Below are 9,446 nucleotides of genomic sequence, written 5' to 3' on the forward strand. Positions count from 1 at the left end.
ACACACACACACACACACACACACACACACACACACACACACACACACACACACACACACACACACACATAATGTGTGACCTCAGACTGGTAAACAAAGGTCAGATTTATGTAGTATTTTGGAGTAACTTTTTGATGTTATGAAACAAAGCTTGACTAGTCTTATATAAGAAATTTCAAAAGTGACACAACTGAAACTTGGTTTGGCAGAAAGTAAATGGTATATTTATAATAGCAGAAATAACACAGCAGCAGAAATGACTCCATTGATGATGGCACAAGCATCTCACAGAGCCATGCCGCGTGTATGTTTTGCCAGGAGTGGAACAAACACATCTAAATGGAATGCTAGGAAGCAATTTGTTATACCTCCTTTGTGATATAATATAGTATATAATACGAGTATAATACGCCTGTTTTGAAAAAACTGTATTCTCCATTCTGATAGGTTATAATTATATGTAGTTAGTTAGATATAGTGATAACTGTGCAGTCATTCTTTTTGCATGGTTATAGAGGCAATTTTGCCATTAACTTTCATTTAAAGATCAGTGAATTTACCAAGGAAGACAACACAAAAATTGGACTTGTAGCATTATTCCTGTATTTTTTATTTTCTATAGATCTCATAATCATTTTTGGATACGGTAATGTTTAATAGCGTTCTTGTTAACACCGCCCTGTTCTGTAGTTGTGCCAGATGCAGATTTTTGTTCACTAGATGGAGCCACAGCCCAAAGCAAGGGCTGAGGGTGACGGGCAGAGTGGAGAGTGTGTGTGTGTCCGCACATAAATGAAATTCGCACTGTGCGTATTCAGCCTATAATTGTTTGAGCTTGTGTGTGTGTGTGTGTGTTAATTTGAGCATTCACGCTGCAGATTCCTCTTCTCCTGATTCTACCTTTATTAACATAACGTCAGCCCGCTCCCCTTTTCTATGTGCCCTGTTCAAACAGTGCAGCCTAACACACCTCCTGCCTCCGGAGGGGGGGGGCTCAAAATAACAGCACAAACAGGTGAGGATGTAGTGAATGGGAGGTGCTGCAGTATGGAGATTTTTTTTTAAGGACATTCATAAAGAAAACAGTTGTACGTTTGTGCTGCTTTAACAACCTCCTGAGGGACGATTGTTTTAACTGTCTGGTTGCTGCCTGAGACTGTAAATGCTCTTTAAAGTACTGTAGCTCACTGTACAACATCTCTCTGCTGATGCCAAGGCAGAAACTAGGTCACATCGATCGTCTGCATGTTGAACGTGTGGTCGGCACACACAGCTGAAAACTCTGCAGTTCACAGAGAAGTTGTTCTTTGTGGGTGATATTTCTCCTGCAGCAGCTGCCAGGATAAGCCTGGGTTTGTTTAAACCTTTCTTTTTGCTGGGAGCTCTCTATTAGTGTGAGATGGATTGAATCGTTTTAGCCTTGCTTTGTCTCATGGGCTGCAGAATCTGCCTCCTAGATGTGTCTTTTGTCCAAAGAGTCACCATTTGGAAAAGATGATCGGTCAGAGTTTATGCATCTGCTACGGTCTGCTGTTGAAATTGAAAGTGGGAGAAATGGGATGGTATGTGTCTCTTCCACAGTGTATGGTGATAAATAGGAAATCCAAATAGAATCAAGTGAATTGAATCATCAAACCCCTCTGGAGCCCTTTGTGAGGGAGCTGTGGTGTTAACAGATTCCGCTTTGAGAACCATGGGTCTGATGACAACATGCTACATTATACAGGAGCTGATGACACAGCTCACTGATTTTTTTGTTGTTGTTAACTTTACTTACTGAGGGGGTGTAACAGCTCTGTGTTTGGATTAATTTCCAAGTGCGGATGTTACTGATGAGAATAGGTCGTTTTGCAGGTAACTGCTCATGCACCATCAATGGCATGCAGAGACTTTTACAGATGGGTGAGACGAGTGGGTGAACCAACTGCATTCCAGTTCCTCATCATCTCTGACAACAGTGTGGCAGTACACATACACAAACGGCCAAAAAAAGACTGAGCATCTTAAAAAGCTGAATATTGTGAAGTTTGTCAAAGAGGTCAACTTTCATGCTCATTGAAGGTAAAGTAAATGGGTCAATGGTCTGTACTGGTCTGGGGTGCTGTATCACCTACAGTGACAGACGTCATGAGGAAATATGAAAAATACAGACCCTGCAATATTAGAGAACGAACCCAAATGATTGCCTAATCCCCTGCAAACTAGCACTTGTCAACAGAGGGGAGGAAAAACTCCCTTTTAACAGGAAGAAGCCCCCATCAGAGCCATGCTCAGGGAGGCTGAACATGCCATTTGCCCTTTCCACAGTTCAGGGATGAGGGTAAAAGAGGAGGATAGACAGAATGCTAGAGAAGGGTTTCGTGGGAAATCCCACCTTTCAAGTATTCAGAGAAATATCTCTCAAGTGCCACCTGCTGTGCCTCTGGCTGAATTGCAGACAATTTAATTTAAATTAATAGCAAGTGGAATGACTGTCCTACATCGACTCCTGCTACTCTCCTCTCAGTTCCAGCCTTTGTCAGCATGACATAAACGCTCCCAGAAAAAATGACAGAGATTTAACAGCTGATAGTCAAGCTAGCTTCCAAAGACAATTACCAAGTGCAGCCAGAGGGGGGCAGTAAATTTCAGGATAGATGTAATCGGGCAATATGAGATCTGTTTTGGTCCGAAATGCTGTTTTCACTTTAGTATCATTTTAATTGATGTCTGTTTTTATATTTGCTTGTATAAGACAAGCTATTTTCTTGTTGGGGAGCCAAAATCAGAAGATTTTTCACCATCGCTGTCTTTAGTTAAACACTTGTCTTTCACAAGTCATTAGCCAGTGAGCATACCATGGTTAATCCTCCCTTTCTGACTGTAATGGGGGCCATAATCTACTAAATGAATATCACGTTGCATGCGGTGTGACTTGAAACTAGCAACAGAAGCCATGAACTCATTAGGCCAGCAAGGATCATTTTACCATAAACGTCCAAACAGCTGATCTTCTGTTTGCCAACAGAGGAGTCACACAGGTTTAGTAGAATGCAGGTTTAAGACACCTCCACACTGGCTTCTTTGACTTTTAAGAGCTGAATGTTACATCCATCTATTCAGTCTATACACTGAGGTTAAGACATGAACCATGTAGTGCTGATCCAGTTGAGTTAAAGAATGTAATGATAATCGAATGAACGGATGTCCTTTAATAGGACTGAAGATATTTTAAGCTTTTAATCAACCAGGTGTGTTTTTCCGCAATTTGTTTGTTATTACTTATTACTCTCAACTTCTCTGATATTCCCTCCAGCTGCCACAGTGGCAGCTTTTTTTCATCACTTTTAATAATAACAATAATAATAATAATAATGTATACTTTATTGATCCCCGTGGGGAAATTCCTCTCTGCATTTAACCCACTCCCTCAGTGAAGCAGAGTGAATATGACCTTTGTTTGGGGTGTGTGTGTGTGCGTGTGTGTGTGCGTGCATTACATGAGCCCTTACTCTAGACTTTTTCTGATTAAAGACTCCAGGGACTCCAGTAAATCACACTCACAGCATGTTGCCTCTAATCCATCCTAACCTCCTCCAAACTGTCTTTTGGGCTGAGTAGAAATGAACATGACTTTTTATAGCAGAGGACTGCGCTTTGGGCCTGGGGGTCATGTTCTCTGCTTGATTTGCACTCTGCCTCACTCACCTGAATCATGAGAGGAGGTGTGATGCTGCTTTTGCAAACACAGAGGGAAACCAGGTTAGCTCACAGCTTGGTGTTTGGCTTTCACTCTCGCTTTGCAGTGGTTGTATATGAGCAATCCATCCTGCCGCGACACACTGCATCAGTCAGGTGTGTCATGCATTTCCTCGCTTTTCTCTTTAGTGCACACTGCAGACCTGTGATGGAAGGCTTGGATCAAAGTAGAGATAAAATGAGTGAATGTGGAAGCAAAAGGAGGAGAAACAGGAAGGAAGGGACTGAGAGCAGAACTGCCAGGGCTGATGAGAGAGACAAGGAAAACGATTGACTGAGGAAAAGAAACCTGTGCGTGTGCGTGTGTGAGAGAGAGCGAGCGAGATCCAAGCACGTTCTTGCCTGCTACCACCACATTTCCTAGAATTGAGCAAACAGGCTATTGAGCAAACAGGCTATTAAAGAGATGGCACAACAAGAACAGTGAGAGCCAGCTTGTGTAATGTTAAGTGTGTGAAAGAAGAGCTGCACATGAATACACATACATGTGGTTTATTGACTCAGCAGCCAGTATATTGCTTTTAGAGAAACACTTTCTAATTAAAGCTGCTAACAGGTCTGTGAGTGCATACATTGTTAAATACAGCTAACTCCAGGCGGAGCAGAGCCTCTAACCCACTATCTTAGTGCAGACAGACAGGAGATCACAGATGTTTTTTTTTTTCCTTCGAAGCATTTCTCATTGCTCTTCTTAAGTCGGTCGTCATCTCTTTAATAAGAGAAGGCTGATTCAGAGAGCTGAGGGTTCAAATCAAAACCCTCAGCTCCTCTTATCTCTGTTATGGGGGTGGGTTGGGAGCAGGCGCGAGGGCTTCGCCGCGCCGCTTTCCAGCAGCAGTGCTATGATACCTGGGTAATTGCTGTGTAGGGTTTACACACATCAGTGAGCAGTAACTAGGCAACTGGCCAGCCTGCCGCTGAAAGAGACAGAGACTTTCTTTCAGAGTCACGGGTCTGTCTGTTATAATCGACTCATTTCGGAGGAGCTGAAGAAACAGAGCAGGGACTCTGAAGTGTGTCTGCTTACAAGGGACCTGAAAGGACGGGAGACAAGATCACAGCCTAATGGCATGGAACAGGAAAGGGTTCACAGTTATTGGTTATTTGAGCTGGTGTGCAGCACACAGGTGTTTTCAATTTGACAAAACTTTTAACACAAAATATCTCGGTATGATGGAAAACTAATAATTAGTTATCATGGTTTGTGTGTAGCCTGTATTGTGTATTTACACGACTTCTAAGACTGACTTGAACCATAAATGCAGTATTTGAATTGAGAATATTAGTGCGTAGGACACAGATATGTCCTAAGGCCCTAAGTGATGTTTACAGCTTGAGACAGTCTATAGTGCAAACAACAATACATTTAGTTAAAGCTGGAAGAAGCAATAGTAGTCAGTATGTGTTATCAGAGGTTTACATCCACTCATGCCCACTCATCATGGGTATGAATGTCACAGTAATTTTGGGCTTCTTGGAGCTGATTGTACTACATACATGATGATTGCACATGCCCATAATGAGTGTATGTAACCTGCTGGCCATAATTGTTTATAAAAGCATTTAATTTAATTTGTAAAGCTTATACTCACTCTAAATACACAAACTTTTATGAAGTCCAGCAATCGCTCTCCTTTAAAATTTGGTTTGATGGTTATTTTTAGAGGCAAATATCTGTCTTAAAGGCTGTTGGATGCTCTGGGACCATCATAAATGGGACCGAGTTGAGCGACGAGACTGAACGAACAGTTACATTATAGCCTATAGAGCAGAGTGGAACAGCAGTGTCATGGTAATATAAAAATGCTTTTCTGTGCTGCCAAAGTCTACCAGTTCAAAGTAAAGTACGTTATTATAATACAGACCATACTAACTGCTCACAAAGCTGATTACGGGTCAGTACAGTACAGTACATTATTAACTTTGTAATCTAAAAGAAGCCAAAGACCTGACATTAACATAGCTCTGTGTGGTGATTAAGGTGCCTGCATGGGACAGTTTTTTGTGTGTGTCTGTCAAATTGTCTTTTTCAGCAGCCCACCACACAGTAATCTCATTACACTGTTTTTAAAGACAATAAGATGATCTTATCTGCTGGCAACCACAGAGCAGCAGCAGGCCAGGATCCACCCATAAACTAGTCTAGCCTCCCACTCTGTATTTGAGCTTTGTTTACACTGGAGGAGCTTTGAACTTGGTGTGCAAAGCAACTTAATCTTCTAAACCTATATTATGTAATTAAATGACCCCACTCTACAGCTATCAATTTTGTATTGCAATGCATTGTTTTGTTTTGTTTGTGATAGCACTGAATGCAACGTCGTGTTATTATTTCCTTGGATTTTACGTTATCACGGTTAGCTAATAGAATTTCTTTGAGCAATTAGAGAAGGATGCCTCCTGCTTCCCTAATCATTATCTAGAACCAGTATTTTTATAATTCCACTGGTGTGTTTGTCCCTGAGTGGCACCTTTATTAGTATGCATAGATATTTGACCCATCATCAGGATGACTCAAGTTTATCACGACTCTCACTGTGTAATTCCCTCAGTAGTCACTGGAGACCGCATCACAGCTAAGAGGAGACTTAGATTTGGCCTTAAAGTTATTGGCTGACAAGAAACTCATAACTCAAAATGAATACTAATGAGTGTATCTGCTAGATGTGCAAGCTACTGCATGCAAATATGTTGATCATGACATAACTTAATCGTCTAATGTAGACCTCATGTTGTGTTAACAGCTCATTGTGCTGCCACCTGGTCAATAAAATCGGTGTATGCAGCTTTACTTTACGCTGAGTCAGACCTCACGAATCAAGTCGCACTGCATCGTAAAGACTGACATGCCTCGCTGTCCTCACATCATACAGCAAACACACTCTCCCAAAAGTTGCGATCTCTCCCTCTCACGTCGGTGCCGCTGCTTCCCTGCGTCGCTGTTGGCTGTCCCCAGCATTCGCACGTCTACTCATCATCACTCCCTAATTTGATATACAATATTTTTGGTGAGTGATGAGCTCCACAGCATAAAAACCAGACTTTTGTATTCAAACTACATGCTGGTGCATTCCTGTTTCCTGACTAAGTTGATTAAAAAAATATTTAAATACATTTATTATTCTTGTTGCGTATATCAAGAAGCAAAAGCAGGGTTTCTTCTGCAGACAAAAAAAATTGCGACACAATTTTTTGTTTGTTTGTTTGTTCCACATGTTCTCATTCATTTTTCTCCTCAACATTCTACACACAATACCCAATAATGACAAAGTGAAATAAAATGCTGAAATGTATTAAAAATCACAACATAACATGCAGATAAATATTCACAGCTTTTGCTTCACTGCTTTGAAGCATGTAGGATGAATTGTTCAGAAGACTTTAAGGCAACATGAAGAAGACTGTAGTGAAAACACAGTATGGCAGCTCTCTGTTAGAAAGATGCGTTCTGCTCAGATCACGTATGAAAAGGCAGTTTTTCTGTTTGTGTCTCATCAGTAAGATTGACAGTGGAATGAAATGTAGTCAGTTTCATGCTAACAGCAAAATGTACTAAATGATTTGAGCATTAGCGCGGTGGCTAAGGTAACATTAGCAATAAATCTGGGCAGTATGGCCAAGAATTCACAATTCCTATTTGTTTTTTCCTCATTACATAAACGCAACAAAAGAATGAATTCCAAAGTACTCAAAGAGGGAAGTGGCTTTGCATGATTCATAGTTCAAAACAATTCTTGCTTTTCTTTTGTTAGGTGGCCACTCGGCTATTTTTGCTCCTCTTCCTTTAAGGCCACCCACCCTTCGAGTGAGCTTCCTTCCTGCAGCAAATTTGAAAAGCAGGTGGGTGGGGTTTCTGTCCTTTACAGCAGCGGTCCTCAACCCCCGGGCCTCGGACCGGTACCGGTCCGTGAGTCATTTGGTACCGGGCCACGAGAGTTGAGGCTCAGGTGTGAAATGTATGGTTTTCAGGGTTTTTATCGGTTTTCAGCGTTATTTTGTTATCGTTTTTATCGTTTACTCGGTTTTCCTGGGTCTTTTCACGTGTGTTATGAATAAATCTTCTTTTTTTGGTACCGGTACTAGTTTTATTTTGTTGTATTTATCCGCGACACCTTAAAGGCCGGTCCGTGAAAATATTGTCGGGCATAAACCGGTCCGTGGCGCAAAAAAGGTTGGGGACCGCTGCTTTACAGGACAGCCTCTCGCCCAGGCCTGCTGTGAGTTATTAGTCAAGAAATGGCTATTAGGTCTGCTTTAATTAAAACTGTACACCCTTCCAGAATAAGTAGGATAGCAAACCAACAGTAAAATCCACTTTTCATTATCTTTTCATTTAATACAAAGAATACACCAGGAGGCTATAGAAAAATCTTAGCACCACAAGATTTTTTTGACTTGGCGTGGTATTCTTGGAATCCATTTCTTTTATTCTCTTAGTAAGTTCAAGTTGTGTCACTGAATAGCATGTCAAAGAAAATACCAGAGTCAGTGACATTCACCAACACCTTTGTTAGATACACCTCTTCAAATTCTTGTTAACACAAATATCTAATCAGCTAATCATACGACAGAAAGGTATGCAGACATGTAGACTTTCCACTGGTCAAAGTGGTCAAACTAAGCATGGTTGTGGGCGTCAGATGGGCTACTCTGAATGTCTCAGAAACTGTTGATCTGAGCGGCAGCTCTCACAACCATCTCTGTGGTTTACAGAGTATGGTCAGAAAAAGAGAAAATATCCACTCAGCAGCAGTTCTCCAGCTGAAAATGATTTGTTCTTGTCAGAGTCAGAGGAGAATGGCTAGACTGCTTCAAGTTGGCAAAGGTACCCGTGATTTAACAAAGTAACTAACAAAGTGACCTGTAAGTATGGACTCCATGTTCTCTGTGTATTTTTGCCTGAGCGCCTCAAACAAAGCAAACTTTATAGTAAACCCAGACAGCTCATATCACTCTGCTCATATCTTGATTTGATGTGAGATAATAACAGGTCTAATTAGTTTCTTTGTTTGGAGGAGTGTCCAGGTGTTCCTCTTTACGTAGGGCTACACAATATTAAGCTGTATATCAAATACTTGTTCTTCAAATAGGAAATGGCAAACCTGTAATATCCAGAGTTTGTCTTTATAGATTTTTTTTTTTAAATTTTAGAACATTTCTCAGCTGTAGTAACATTTCTGTTTGCCCTACATTTATTTACTTGATGAAGGAGAACATCAGCCTTTGCTGGTGTAATTTAATCAGCGTAGCAATGATGATACAAATAGTTTTCATACTGAGCATTTGAAGTTCAGTCACATCCATTGTGTCAGACAAAGCAGAATTTATTGTCAGGCTCAAATGTTTCACAAGTTACCTTCTTCCAACCTTCACCGAGTGTCCTCTGTCTTTAGTCTAACCTTGTGCTGTTGAACACACACAAATATAAATTAGCCTTCAATAGCATTAGCAATTCGCTAAGAGCTGGACTGTTTATTCTGCACTTTCAATCAATGTAACAAACCACTGAGGTCAGGGATTTCTGAGCATGTTCTGGCTGTTAATTATTGGAGCTGCTGTGCTGACTGGAATGGCAAAATGTCTTAGTCTATGCAACTTCAAGCTCACAGCGTTCCAAGTGGCATCAATCAGAGCATAATCTGGGGTCATATTATGTCCAACTAGGCAAGATAAATTATTTTACCATCCTCAGTGAAAGCTAGTGTTAG

At 41.0% G+C, this 9,446-nt stretch overlaps 1 protein-coding gene across 4 annotated transcripts in view; it reads left to right on the forward strand.

The window, feature by feature from the left end:
- Positions 1-9,446, forward strand: part of ano10a (anoctamin 10a) — a 35,946-nt gene that overhangs the window by 14,077 nt on the left and 12,423 nt on the right. The window lies entirely within an intron of this gene.

Source organism: Haplochromis burtoni, unplaced genomic scaffold, assembly GCF_018398535.1.
Source record: "Haplochromis burtoni strain Fernald_Lab_line unplaced genomic scaffold, NCSU_Asbu1 Contig_418, whole genome shotgun sequence".
NCBI lineage: Eukaryota > Metazoa > Chordata > Actinopteri > Cichliformes > Cichlidae > Haplochromis > Haplochromis burtoni.